The sequence below is a fragment of the Symsagittifera roscoffensis genome, chromosome 1 (genome assembly GCF_963678635.1).
Source record: "Symsagittifera roscoffensis chromosome 1, txSymRosc1.1, whole genome shotgun sequence".
NCBI classification, from domain to species: Eukaryota; Metazoa; Xenacoelomorpha; order Acoela; family Convolutidae; genus Symsagittifera; species Symsagittifera roscoffensis.
The window spans coordinates 6,075,822-6,090,604 of record NC_087062.1 but is presented as its reverse complement, the minus strand read 5'-3'; the positions used below and the strand labels follow the sequence as shown (position 1 = coordinate 6,090,604).

Sequence of the window (14,783 nt, the reverse complement as noted above, 5' to 3'; positions counted from 1 at the left end):
TTTAAACTAAGTACAGGTCGTTGTTTATCATTAATTTTGTCTATCTAGGGTGTTTAATGGACTGAATTTTTTGCGGGTTATTTATGTTAAGCACATGTTTAGCCACCAAAGAAAATCAGACAATTTTATAACCGTATTTGAAATGAACCAGTTTATTTTAAAGTTTCAAGTTGTTTAATTTTTACCAATTTTTCAAGTATTTAGTGAAATTTGTAGGCAAAGAAATCGATTAGCCCGGATGTATTCCAAATTGTTGTTAGACGCAATATCACTCTACGCATAACAGTGTTAATTCTTCTAACAGGTTTCAAGCCGATGTGAAAAGAAATAAATATATGTTGACTAAGTATTATCTTAGCCCAAATTGAACCAATCGATTTCATGGGTACATGCATTTGTATCGATTTGCATGCATTTGTATCGATTTGCATGCATTTGTATCAGTTACATGCAAAAAAAGTTTGCGTTACAATTTCTGCTTGGGTATTTCCAGCTGGAAATAAATGGTAGTAAATACCGAGTGCAACATGTCGAAAGTATAATAAACATAAATTTTTCTCGTGTTTTCCGCACCCTGCTCACCCACCAGCTTAACCGGTTTCGGACAGGTACTCTGCTAGTTTCTTGTCGGTTTCCCGCGTTTTTTTGCGGTCTTTCCTGACCGTTTGGTTTCAGAACGCTTCGCCGAACATTTCTTAGAAAGTTACAATCATGCTGACTGGCGATCCCTCCAAACGGGGACTTTGACCGTTAACTGCAATCATGAACAGATTCACTTGGCTACACTTCGACCTGAGGTTGGCCTCTAAGTCTTGAATTATCTTGGCGTCCTTGTCTCTATCGGGATCGTCAAAACCGATGGTATCAATAATACTCAAAGGTCGATCGATGTGCCCGTTGAAGAACGCGTTAGCCCTGTGAGTCTGTGATGTGCAGCTTTCGGGAGCTGCGGATACGGCAAACATCGGTTTCTCCTAGTCCAGACCGGCTAATATATTACACAGGATGCTTTTAAACGTGCCGGTTTCTACCGACCATGAGGAGTTTCCGGCGCTCATTGTCAACATGACTGTCCAAAATACATGTTGCCCGCTTGTGTTGAACTACCATTTGGTTGTGAAAAACTAATAATTTAATTAGATAAATCTCCCGAAGCTAGTTAAAAACAAGTCTAATTTCTCGTTAGACACCATTCAAATAATGTTCAGTTTCATCGTTGTCCTCAATGAACATTTAATACTTAGTAATCATCATAATTAGGATCAAAATCATATTCCCATGGGTCACTCTGATTACCCGAGTCGTCCCCATGCGGCCAATGATTGTTATCAATTGTGAGTATTAGATGTCGAATCGATATTCCCCCTCTAAGATATTGAAGTAAGAGATTTCCTGTATAATTGTTTTCCGGATAAACATGTTCGTGGTACACTGTTGGCTCCAGCAGGTATGTATAAGTGATTCTGGTTCTCTGGTTAGGTAATTTGCTCACTGAATGAATAAAAGCTTAAAAAAATTTATTTGATTAGGATTCGTTATTCAACTCCTCTTACGTTATAAACGCCATATTTTGGTTAGACAGTTTGGTAATTTAAGTGGAATCAGGTATACTTTATGCATATGTCGATGATATTCCATATAACTTTATTAGATACATTTCTAGATTTATTATCCGAGTTTTCACCCCTTTTTCTAATTTAAACTAAGTACAGGTTGTTGTTTATCATTAATTTTGTCTATCTTGTGTGTTTAGTAGACTGAATTTTTTGTGGGTAATTTATTTTTAGCACATGTTTAGTCACCAAAGAAAACCAGACAATTTTATAACCGTTTTTGAAATGAACCAGTTTTATTTTAAAGTTTCAAGTTGTTTAATTTTTAATCAATTTTTCAAGTATTTAGTGAAAATTGGAGGCAAAAAAATTGATTAGCCCGGATGTATTCAAGTTTCTTGTTAGACGTAATATCACTATACGCATAACAGTGTAATTTCTTCTAACAAGTTTCAAGCCGATGTGAAAAGAAATAAATATATGCTGACAAAGTATTATCTTTGCCCAAATTGAACCAATCGATTTCATGGGTACATGCATTTGTATCGATTTGCATGCATTTGTATCGATTTGCATGCATTTGTATCAGTTACATGCAAAAAAAGTTTGCGTTACAATTTCTGCTTGGGTATTTCCAGCTGGAAATAAATGGTAGTAAATACCGAGTGCAACAGGTCGAAAGTATAATAAACATAAATTTTTCTACTGGTCTTTTCCGCACCCTGCTCACCCACCAGCTTTACCGGTGTTGGACAGGTACTCTGCTAGTTTCTTGTCGGTTTCCCGAGTTTTTTCCGGTCTTTCCTGACTGAGGAATTCATGGACAGTCTGACGAACACAATCACCGTTTGATTTCAGAACGCTTCGCCGAAGATTTCTTAGAAAATGCCAATCATGCTGACTGGCGATCCCTCCAAACGGGGATTTCGACCGTTAACTGAAATCATGAACAGGTTCACCTGGTTACACTTCGACCTCAGTTTTGCCTCTAAGTCTTGAATTACCTTGGCGTCCGTGTCTCTATCGGGATCGTCAAAACCGATGGTATCAATAATACTCAAAGGTCGATCGATGTGCCCGTTGAAGAACGCGTTAGCCCTGTGATTTTGTGATGTGCAGCTTTCGGGAGATGCGGATACGGCAAACTTCAGTTTCTCCTAGTCCAGACCGGCTAATATATTACACAGGCTGCTTTTGCCCGTACCGACAATGAGGAGTTTCCGGCGCTCATTGTCAACATGACTGTCCAGAATACATGTTGCCCGCTTGTGTTGAACTACCATTTGGTTGTGAGAAACTAATAATTGAATTAGATAAATCTCCCGAAGTTAGTTAAAAACAAGTCTAATTTCTCGTTAGACACTATTCAAATAATGTTCAGTTTCTTCGTTGTCCTCAATGAACATTTAATACTTAGTAATCATCATAATTAGGATCAAAATCATATTCCCATGGGTCACTCTGGTTACCCGAGTCGTCCCCATGCGCCCAATGATTGTTATCAACGGTGAGTATTAGATGTCGAATCGATATTCCCCCTCTAAGAGATTGAAGTAAGAGATTTCCTGTATAATTGTTTTCCGGATAAACATGTTCGTGGTACACTGTTGGCTCCAGCAGGTATGTATAAGTGATTCTGGTTCTCTGGTTAGGTAATTGGCTCACTGAATGAATAAAAGCTTAAAAAATTTTTTTTGAACAGGATTCGTTATGAAACTCCTTACGTTATAAACGCCATAATTTTGTTAGACAGTTTGGTAATTTAAATGGAATCAGGTATACTTTATGCATATGTCGATGATATTCCATATAATTTTATTAGATACATTTCTAGATTTATTATCCGAGTTTTCACCCCTTTTTCTAGTTTAAACTAAGTACAGGTTGTTGTTTATCATTAATTTTGTCTATCTTGTGTGTTTAATAGACTGAATTTTTTGTGGGTTATTTATTTTTAGCACATGTTTAGTCACCAAAGAAAACCAGACATTTTTATAATGGTATTTGAAATGAACCAGTTTATTTTAAAGTTTCAAGTTGTTTAATTTTTAATCATTTTTTCAAGTATTTAGTGAAAATTGGAGGCAAAAAAATTGATTAGCCCGGATGTATTCAAGTTTCTTGTTAGACGTAATATCTTTATACGCATAACAGTGTAATTTCTTCTAACAAGTTTCAAGCCGATGTGAAAAGAAATAAATATATGCTGACTAAAAATTATCTTTGCCCAAATTGAACCAATCGATTTCATGGGTACATGCATTTGTATCGATTTGCATGCATTTGTATCGATTTGCATGCATTTGTATCAGTTACATGCAAAAAAAGTTTGCGTTACAATTTCTGCTTGGGTATTTCCAGCTGGAAATAAATGGTAGTAAATACCGAGTGCAACAGGTCGAAGGTATAATAAACATAAATTTTTCTCCTGGTCTTTTCCGCACCCGGCTCACCCACCAGCTTTACCGGTGTTGGACAGGTACTCTGCTAGTTTCTTGTCGGTTTCCCGAGTTTTTTCCGGTCTTTCCTGACTGAGGAATTCAAGGACAGTCTGACGAACACAATCACCGTTTGGTTTCAGAACGCTTCGCCGAAGATTTCTTAGAAAATGCCAATCATGCTGACTGGCGATCCCTCCAAACAGGGATTTCGACCGTTAACTGAAATCATGAACAGGTTCACCTGGTTACACTTCGACCTCAGTTTTGCCTCTAAGTCTTGAATTACCTTGGCGTCCGTGTCTCTATCGGGATCGTCAAAACCGATGGTATCAATAATACTCAAAGGTCGATCGATGTGCCCGTTGAAGAACGCGTTAGCCCTGTGAGTCTGTGATGTGCAGCTTTCGGGAGATGCGGATACGGCAAACTTCGGTTTCTCCTAGTCCAGACCGGCTAATATATTACACAGACTGCTTTTGCTCGTGCCGGTTTTACCGACAATGAGGAGTTTCCGGCGCTCATTGTCAACATGACTGTCCAGAATACATGTTGCCCGCTTTTGTTGAACTACCATTTGGTTGTGAAAAACTAATAATTTAATTAGATAAATCTCCCGAAGTTAGTTAAAAACAAGTCTAATTTCCCTCTAAGATATTGAAGTAAGAGATTGCCTGTATAACTATCTTCCGGGTAAACATGTTTGTGGTACACTGTTGGCTCCAGCAGGTATGTATAAGTGATTATGGTTCTCTGGTTAGGTAATTTGCTCACTGAATGAATAAAAGCTTTAAAAAATTTTTTTGAACAGGATTCGTTATTAGACTCCTCTTACGTTATAAACGCCATAATTTGGTTAGACAGTTTGGTAATTTAAGTGGAATCAGGTATACTTTATGCATATGTCGATGATATTCCATATAATTTTATTAGATACATTTCTAGATTTATTATCCGAGTTTTCACCCCTTTTTCTAATTTAAACTAAGTACAGGTTGTTGTTTATCATTAATTTTGTCTATCTTTTGTGTTTAATAGACTGAATTTTTTGTGGGTTATTTATTTTTAGCACATGTTTAGTCACCAAAGAAAACCAGACATTTTTATAACCGTATTTGAAATGAACCAGTTTATTTTAAAGTTTCAAGTTGTTTAATTTTTAATCAATTTTTCAAGTATTTAGTGAAAATTGGAGGCAAAAAAATTGATTAGCCCGGATGTATTCAAGTTTCTTGTTAGACGTAATAGCACTATACGCATAACAGTGTAATTTCTTCTAACAAGTTTCAAGCCGATGTGAAAAGAAATAAATATATGCTGACAAAGTATTATCTTTGCCCAAATTGAACCAATCGATTTCATGGGTACATGCATTTGTATCGATTTGCATGCATTTGTATCGATTTGCATGCATTTGTATCAGTTACATGCAAAAAAAGTTTGCGTTACAATTTCTGCTTGGGTATTTCCAGCTGGAAATAAATGGTAGTAAATACCGAGTGCAACAGGTCGAAAGTATAATAAACATAAATTTTTCTCCTGGTCTTTTCCGCACCCTGCTCACCCACCAGCTTTACCGGTGTTGGACAGGTACTGTGCTAGTTTCTTGTCGGTTTCCCGAGTTTTTTCCGGTCTTTCCTGACTGAGGAATTCATGGACAGTCTGACGAACACAATCACCGTTTGGTTTCAGAACGCTTCGCCGAAGATTTCTTAGAAAATGCCAATCATGCTGACTGGCGATCCCTCCAAACGGGGATTTCGACCGTTAACTGAAATCATGAACAGGTTCACCTGGTTACACTTCGACCTCAGTTTGGCCTCTAAGTCTTGAATTACCTTGGTGTCCGTGTCTCTATCGGGATCGTCAAAACCGATGGTATCAATAATACTCAAAGGTCGATCGATGTGCACGTTGAAGAACGCGTTAGCCCTGTGAGTCTGTGATGTGCAGCTTTCGGGAGATGCGGATACGGCAAACTTCGGTTTCTCCTAGTCCAGACCGGCTAATATATTACACAGACTGCTTTTGCCCGTGCCGGTTTTACCGACAATGAGGAGTTTCCGGCGCTCATTGTCAAAATGACTGTCCAGAATACATGTTGCCCGCTTGTGTTGAACTACCATTTGGTTGTGAAAATCTAATAATTTAATTAGATAAATCTCCCGAAGTTAGTTAAAAACAAGTCTAATTTCCCTTTAAGATATTGAAGTAAGAGAGTGCCTGTATAACTATCTTCCGGGTAAACATGTTTGTGGTACACTGTTGGCTCCAGCAGGTATGTATAAGTTATTCTGGTTCTCTGGTTAGGTAAATCGCTCACTGAATGAATAAAAGCTTAAAAAAATTTATTTGATTAGGATTCGTTATTTAACTCCTCTTACGTTATAAACGCCATATTTTGGTTAGACAGTTTGGTAATTTAAGTGGAATCAGGTATACTTTATGCATATGTCGATGATATTCAATGTAACTTTATTAGATACATTTCTAGATTTATTATCCGAGTTTTCACCCCTTTTTCTAATTTAAACTAAGTACAGGTTGTTGTTTATCATTAATTTTGTCTATCTAGTGTGTTTAATAGACTGAATTTTTCGTGGGTTATTTTTGTTAAGCACATGTTTAGCCACCAAAGAAAACCAGATAATTTTATAACCGTATTTAAAATGAACTAGTTTATTTTAAAGTTTCAAGTTGTTTATTTTTTAATAAATTTTTCAAGTATTTAGTGAAATTGGTAAGGCAAAGAAATCAATTAGCTCGGATGTATTCAAGTTTCTTGTTAGACGCAATATCACTATACGCATAACAGTGTAATTTCTTCTAACAGGTTTCAAGCCGATGTGAAAAGAAATAAATATATGTTGACTAAGTATTATCTTTGCCCAAATTGAACCAATCGATTTCATGGGTGCATGCATTTGTATCAGATACATGCAAAAAAATTTTGCGTTACAAATTCTGCTGGGTATTTCTAGCTGGAATAAAATGGTAGTAAATACCGAGTGCAACAGGTCGAAAGTATAATAAACATAAATTTTTCTCCTGCTCTTTTCCGCACCCTGCTCACCCACCAGCTTTACCGGTGTCGGACAGGTACTCTGCTAGTTTTTTGTCGGTTTCGCGAGTTTTTTTCCGGTCTTTCCTGACCGTTTGGTTTCAGAACGTTTTGCCAAACATTTCTCAGAAAATTCCAATCATGCTGACTGGCGATCCCTGCAAACAGGGACTTTGACCGTTTGGCCTCTAAGTCTTGAATTATCTTGGCGCCCGTGTCTCTATCGGGATCGTCAAAACCGATGGTATCAATAATACTCAAAGGTCGATCGATGTCCCCGTTGAAGAACGCGTTAGCCCTGTGAGTCTGTGATGTGCAGCTTTCGGGAGATGCGGATACGGCTAACATCGGATTCTCCTAGTCCAGACCGGCTATTACATTACACAGGCTGCTTTTGCCCGTGCCGGGCTTTACCGACAATGAGGAGTTTCCGGCGTCATTGTCAACATGACTGTCCCGAATACATGTTGCCCGCTTGTGTTGAACTACCATTTGGCTGTGAAAAACTAATAATTTAATTAGATAAATCTCCCGAAGTTAGTTAAAAACAAGTCTAATTTCTCGTTAGACACCATTCAAATAATGTTCGGTTTCATCGTTGTCCTCAATGAACATTTAATACTTAGTATCATCATAATTAGGATCAAAATCATATTCCCATGGGTCACTCTCGTTACCCAAGTCGTCCCCATGCGGCCAATGATTGTTCTCAACGGTGAGTATTAGATGTCGAATCGATATCTCCCCTCTAAGATATTGAAGTAAGAGATTTCCTGTATAACTATCTTCCGGATAAACTTGTTCGTGGTATACTGTTGGCTCCAGCAGGTATGTATAAGTGATTCTGGTTCTCTGGGCAGGTAATTCGCTCACTGAATGAATAAAAGCTTTAAAAAATTTATTTGAACAGGATTCGTTATTTAACTTCTGTTACGTTATAAACGCCATAATTTGGTTAGACAGTTTGGTAATTCAAGTGGAATCAGGTATACCTTATGCATATGTCGATGATATTCTATATAACGTTTTTGGATACATTTCTAGATTTATTATCCGATGTTTCACCCCTTTTTCTAATATAAACTAAGTACAGGTTGTTGTTTATCATCAATTTTGTCTATCTAGTGTGTTTAATAGATTGAATTTTTCGTGGATTTTTTTTGTTAGCACATATTTAGCCACCAAAGAGAACCAGACAATTTTAAAACCGAATATTAAGTGAATTAGTTTATTTTCAAGTTTCAAGTTGTTTAGTTTTTAATCAATTTTTTAAGTTTTTAGTGAAATTTGTAGGCAAAGGAATCGATTAGTCCGGATGTACTCAAGTTTCTTGTTAGACGCAATATCACTATACACATAACAGTGTAATTTCTTCTAACAGGTTTCAAGCCGATGTGAAAAGAAATAAATATATGTCGACTAAGTATTATTTTTGCCCAAATTGAACCAATCGATTTCACGGGCACATGCATTTGTATCAGTTATATGCAAAAAAAATTTTGCGTTACATATTCTGCTTGGGTATTTTCAGCTGGAAATAAATGGTTGTAAATACCGATTGCAACAGGTCGAAAGTATAATAAACATAATTTTTTCTCCTGCTCTTTTCCGCACCCTGCTCACCCACCAGCTTTACTGGTGCTGGAAAGGTAGTCTGCTAGTTTTTTGTCGATTTTCCCTGAAATTCTCTCCCGGTCTTTCCTGACGGAGGATTTCATGGATATGTATGACAAGCATTTAACATTGGCACTTGGGTCGAAAACACCAAAGGTGCAAGCAACTCTCCGCATCTCCGACTCTTCTCAACTTAAACAACGACAATAGCAAAATTATAGCAAGAATAAACTGAAGCATTTTTAAAGAAGTGATATGTGTTCAGGAAAACTGAACATAAACGATGCGGAAACACAATTTAAATGAATGGGAAGAAAATAAGCACAGCATAAGGAAAAGTTTTTGTTAATAGCTTGAGTAATTAGATGTCATCGCATCTATTTGTTTAATAATTCGTTTTTTGAAGGCATGAACAATATTGCTGACAAAAACTTGTGCACCTTCATATGTCAGATACTTTTTGTCATACAGATGATTCTGGAACTTCTTACCAACTCCGATGTATCGGGCCCCAGTCTGAGTCGGAATTTCGGTTTTATGTTTTAAATCTCTTCTCATTTAATAAATCGGTCATATTTGAAAGGAGACGGAACGTCAGTTATCGCAACAAGTGTGAGCGAAGATCAGTAATTTCAAAAGCAACGTGATTTTATTGTAGATTTGCTGAGGGCTCATTTTTGGCCTCGAATGATGCACCTTCGTCTGTCAGATGCTTTTTGCCATACAGATGACTCTGGAACTTCTTACCAACTCCGATGTATCGGGCCCCAGTCTGAGTCGGAATTTCGGTTTTATGTTTTAAATCTCTTCTAATTTACTAAACCAGTCATTTTTGAAGCGAGGCAGAACGTCAGTTTTCGCCACACGTGTGCGCGAAGACCAGTAATTTAGAAACGACGTGATATCTTTGTAGATTTGCTGAGGGCTCATTTTTGACCTCGATTGATGCACTTTCTATATGTCCAATTTCATTCTAAGGATAAACAAAAACCAGCTGTGGAAGTCTTCGTTTGTTTCGTGGTGGTAATTTTGTATGGAATTATTATCAAGATGATGTTATTTGGAGTTAGTATTATATTTCTGTTAAGCGGAAAAAGTGTTGCCCAAAAGTTTTGGTTAAATCGAGTGGGAAGCAGAAAGATAAATTTAAATTAAAGAGTAATGCTGCTGTGAATGGGCTAGATAGTAGGGCTAAATTTACTATTGGATATTGATATTGACAACTTAAGAAGGAATTTTTATGGCTACTGCTGTTGATTAGAAGTCGAAGGTTTTGTTGAAATGATGTTCGGGTAGTTTTGGGGCAGGTGTTTATACCCCTTTATCAACTTTTCCGAACATATGATTCCTGATAGTAAGTTTGTCGCGATTGCTTTTTGGCAACGCATTTCATTTCAATGGCAAATTTTGTTCCTTTTTGGTATTTGCTATGTAAAGTTGACAAAGGCTTATCATGGCCCTCCAAATATAGATATCCAAATTTCTACACTTTAGGACGCGGCGAAGGTGTTAAAACAAATCCGGCTTTCGGCTTATGTTGGTTTTGGAAAATCATTAGGTTTTTTATTTACTTTTGGACAGAAAAAGGGTGAAATAAATTAATACCTGCGTATAGCAATCCTACAGATGTATCAGACCCAAGTCTGTGTCGGAATTTCGTGTTTTAAATCTCTTCTCATTCGCTGAATCGGTCTTTTTTCAATTGAGGCAGAACGTCATTTATCGTCACGCGTGTGCGCGACGAACAGTAATTCAGAACCAAGTGATTTTTTGTAGGGCTCATTTTCGGCCTCGAATGATGTTTTTCCAGCGCATTACCGCAAATGCAAATAAAATGCAATAGAACATGATTTGTATAAATCAATTCGGATGAGAACGTTCTTAAGGTCCAGGGGTCTTGCTCCGCTCTTTGAAAAAAGCGTTAACATTGTTTGCACAAATCCCACCATTTACAGTATCCCCAAAAGTTGCTAGCATTTTTGTCTGATGCATGTCTAGCCTGCTAGTGTTTGCTCGCAACTCGATACACTGGGTAAGGGACTTTATCATCCCTTACTAGATCCCTTCGAACTTCAAGGTCAATGCAATCACCAACTGTCATCTCAGCTACGCTGCTTTTTTCCCTGACTCTGTTTCTTTTACCTTCAATATCGATTTGCACAAATGCTAACACTTCAATGTCAACATTGAATACTTCCTCCATAATTTTGGTATGCTCAACTTTTCGATAATTTTTTGTTTTCCTTTCACTCAATAAAACTTGTTCTATAGCAATATCGAAGGCTTATCTTTCCGCTACTTTTTCTTCGTTAGTCCGAGAGTTGAACCATTCCAGAGCTTCGTGTCGTCTCTTCATAACTTTCTTTATCTCATCTTCAAAAAACTTGTCGTTTCTCTCACATTTTCTTATTTCGGCCTAGTTTTCATTCTGAATGTTTTTTGCTATTCTTTCACCTACTGCCTTGTGTTGAGCCGATTGCTCTAATAAGCATGTTATGATTTATCTGACTTCCATTTGTTTCATGAGCTTAGATTTGTCTGTCTCCACATTTTGACTACTCTATCAGTAGGCAGCTCCGGTGCTTTCTGAAGAAGCGTCCAGAGGTTTTCCATTGAAGATTGGAAGAGCTGTTCCGAAATTGAGTCTTCATTGTCTCTTAAAGCGTCAATGGAGAGGTTCTTCAACGAGCGAGACTTCGAGAACTTCTTCAGAAGAGCACGCAACAACTCGTCCGCTAGTTTTTTGTCGGTTTTCCCTGAAATTTTCTCCCGGTCTTCCCTGACGGAGGATTTCATGGACAGCCTGATAAACAAAGTCACCGTTTGCTTCATGAATGATTCGGTGAGCGTTTTTGGAATATTCCAATCATGCTCACTAGCGATCCGTCTAAACGGGGACTCTAACCGTAAACTGCAGTTATGAACAGATTCACGTGGTCACTCTTCGAATTGAGTTTGTCCTCTAAGTCTAGAATGACCTCGGCGTCCGTGTCTCGGTCGGAGTCATCAAAACGGGTGAAATCAATAATACTCGTCGATAATAAAATCGATCATTGTCACCGTCGAAGAACGCGTTAGCCATGTGAGTCTGTCATGTGCAGCTTCCGGGAGATGCGGATACGGCAAACATCGGATTCTCCTAGTCTAGACCGGTTAGTACATTACACAGGCTGCTATTGCCCGTGCCGGTTTTACTGACACTGACGTTTTTCCGGCGCTTATTGTTATTTAGACTGTCTACAACACATGTTGCCCGCTTGTGTTCAATTGTCATGTGGTTGCGTTTTTCGAAACAGCTGTGCTCGATAAACTTCCGGCTACTAAGAACAAAAACCTAGCATATTTGCTTAACAAACACACAAGAAAGAAACTATACTGCAACCATTTTTCTAGGATGCTTGCATTTTGACTAAGCTTGGTAAAAGTAAAAACATTGCGTACAATGCGTATTCTGACTTTCATTTAAAATAGATATATGGATGGCATCTATGTTTGTTATGTATGAATCGATGGATGGCGGGATTGATAGATGGCTGACTGGAAAGATAGATGGATGGCTGCATAGGTTGTTGGATCGATGGCTGGATGGAACGAAGAATGAATGGATAGCTAGATGGTTCGTGTTTGGATATATGGATAATTAGCTTAATGGATAGCTTGCTCAATGTGTGGGTACATGGATAGATGGCAGTTTTGACTGATTGACATGCGTCGAGATTGATGGATTACCTTGCCGTGCCGTGCAAATGACAGACCCATTTAAGTATAGGACAAGACAAAGAATTTCATGTAATCACAATTTACAAACTATAACGAACAATTTTTCCAAAGCGCATTTGAAAATAAGCGAGAGGTATATATATATAGCGTCACTACCAATCCTTTCAGACTTAAAGGTCTGCGTGATGATATGTTCCTAAGGGAAGATGATCGCACATAAGACTGGGGCGATTACGTTGACGGGGCCAGTCCCACTTAAAACGGAAGGAAGGATTTGGCTGAAGCTTTAAAAGTGTGGATAGGGATATTGTGGATCTCTATTCATCGCCTTACACGGGGTTCAATCAATCCATATACACTGTTGAACAGCTAGAACAGAGTTTGGAGCAGCTAAGTGGGCGAAGCGATTTGGAAATAGATGCGTACAATTAACACCATTTGGATGTAGAGGCTCAAAGAACCTTAACCGGAAGAAGAAAGACCACCTGAATGGCGACGCTTAAATCGGCGTGCTATAATCTTGGACGATTCTGACTAAATTCTGACTCTAAATAATTAGCTCAAGCGTACTTTTCATATAGGAAATAACGCTCTTCGAAATTGTTCTTTTGATCAAAAAGTGAAATAATCAATTATAATCGTGAATGGGGCTTACCAAAACAACAACATAAACTTACCAAGATCACAGCCTTTGATATAAATCCATACGTGGTGACAAAGACTTGAAAACAATCCTCAATGTAACGCGCGCGGTGAAATTGGAACTGCAAAAATTAAAGAAAACGTGCAGCAGCAACCAAAACGTAATTCCATACCTTCTTCCAAAAGTGGCCCAAAAGCAAGGATTTTAAATCCCAATTAAACTTGAGTGGCCGAAAAAACATGACTTCAAACCCTTAAGAGTTAAAAGTGATCATTTTAATTTTTGGACTTGTGCTATAAGGACTCAATTGCTTCGTTTTAGATTTTGCAAAAATAGGTTTTTATGCTTTTCTGTCTTTCAAAGAAAGGAGCGCAAAAGTTTTTGTAAATCGAGGTTTTTTCAACTGGGTTGCTTCTGTCCTATTTTCTGTCTGCTTATTTACAATGCTGTTTGTATTATAGCGCAGGTGTTGATTGTGTCTTTGTTTAAAAACATCATGCAATTTTACTGGTTAATGAACGTAGGGAAAACTCTTAGTTAAAAGAATGAACGGAGTAATGATTGTAGTGAAAACTCTTATAGAGGTCTTGCTGATTTTGTTTTTTTTTCTCAGGAAAAGTATTAGAAGTCTCTAATAACAACAGATAACTGCATTCATACATATTGATGCATTTATGAATGCACTTAGGTATATATGCACTTTATGAGTTCAATTGAAATTCATCTGCTGAAAGTAACTTCAATAAAATTCTGCAAATACGAACGTGGAAATGGCGCAAAAAACGTGAACTATTTCTATTTTTCAAATTGGAATTTAATTTTTAAATTTCAGCGGAATAAAATTTTACCTATTGATCCAGTTTTCTCTAGTTGGGTTCAGGTAACCAAATAGCGCTAGTCATAAATTGTTCTAGAATTTCAAAGAGCTTAAAGGGCATCTATTTTTTTTCTTTGAAATTCGAAAGTCCAGTTTTTTTTAAGAAAGTCAGTGTTTTTCTATGTTTACTTGCGTTCATTACTCTTTTCCAATCTTCGGTTTGGCTATGTTTGTATTTCTGGCTGAGAATCATTGCCTCGCTCGCAAGGAAGACAATGAGCTCGGATCGTTGCAGACCTTCAAACCATCAATTTTCTTTCGGACAATCACCCCCTCAGAATTTAATATTCAAAAATTAAATCAAGAAAGTGTCATTTAATTTTAGTAACTGCTACAGGCTTTTTAGGAATGTTAGCGCTCAAAATTTTCATGTTTGAACTCATACACACCATTCTATTATACTCATGGCTGAATAACGCGAAAAGATATATGAGCTGTCTTGCATGCTTTTGTGCGATTCTGGCGATAATTGGCTGTAAATTATTTAATTGTTTGTTGGTTTTTTTGTGAGGCTATTTTCAACATATCTGTAAAAGAAATCTGAAATTTAAATTCGTACATAATTCAAAATTGTTAAACTAGCTTTCAGTTGTTTTAAACGCATTTATATGCCCAAGAAAGGTGCAAGTAAAATAGATGAATATAATGTTCGTTTTCTTATTGGTTGAACTAAGATCGCCGAAAATGATTAAAACTATAAAAAAAAAATTTGCTGTGTCAAAAAGACAAAATATAAGGAGTTAGGTTTCCTGAGAAGATGAAGCAGTTAACTCGTAAATCTGCTCATACGAATTTTGTTAATTGAGCTTCTGTTTTAAATGAAACTAAGATATTCTTTCTACAAAGTTCAACCAACCATAGTTGACTACTATGATCT

General features: G+C 37.3%; 1 protein-coding gene across 1 annotated transcript in view; it reads right to left on the bottom strand.

The window, feature by feature from the left end:
* Positions 1–14,783, bottom strand: part of LOC134843901 (uncharacterized) — a 681,357-nt gene that overhangs the window by 457,477 nt on the left and 209,097 nt on the right. The window lies entirely within an intron of this gene.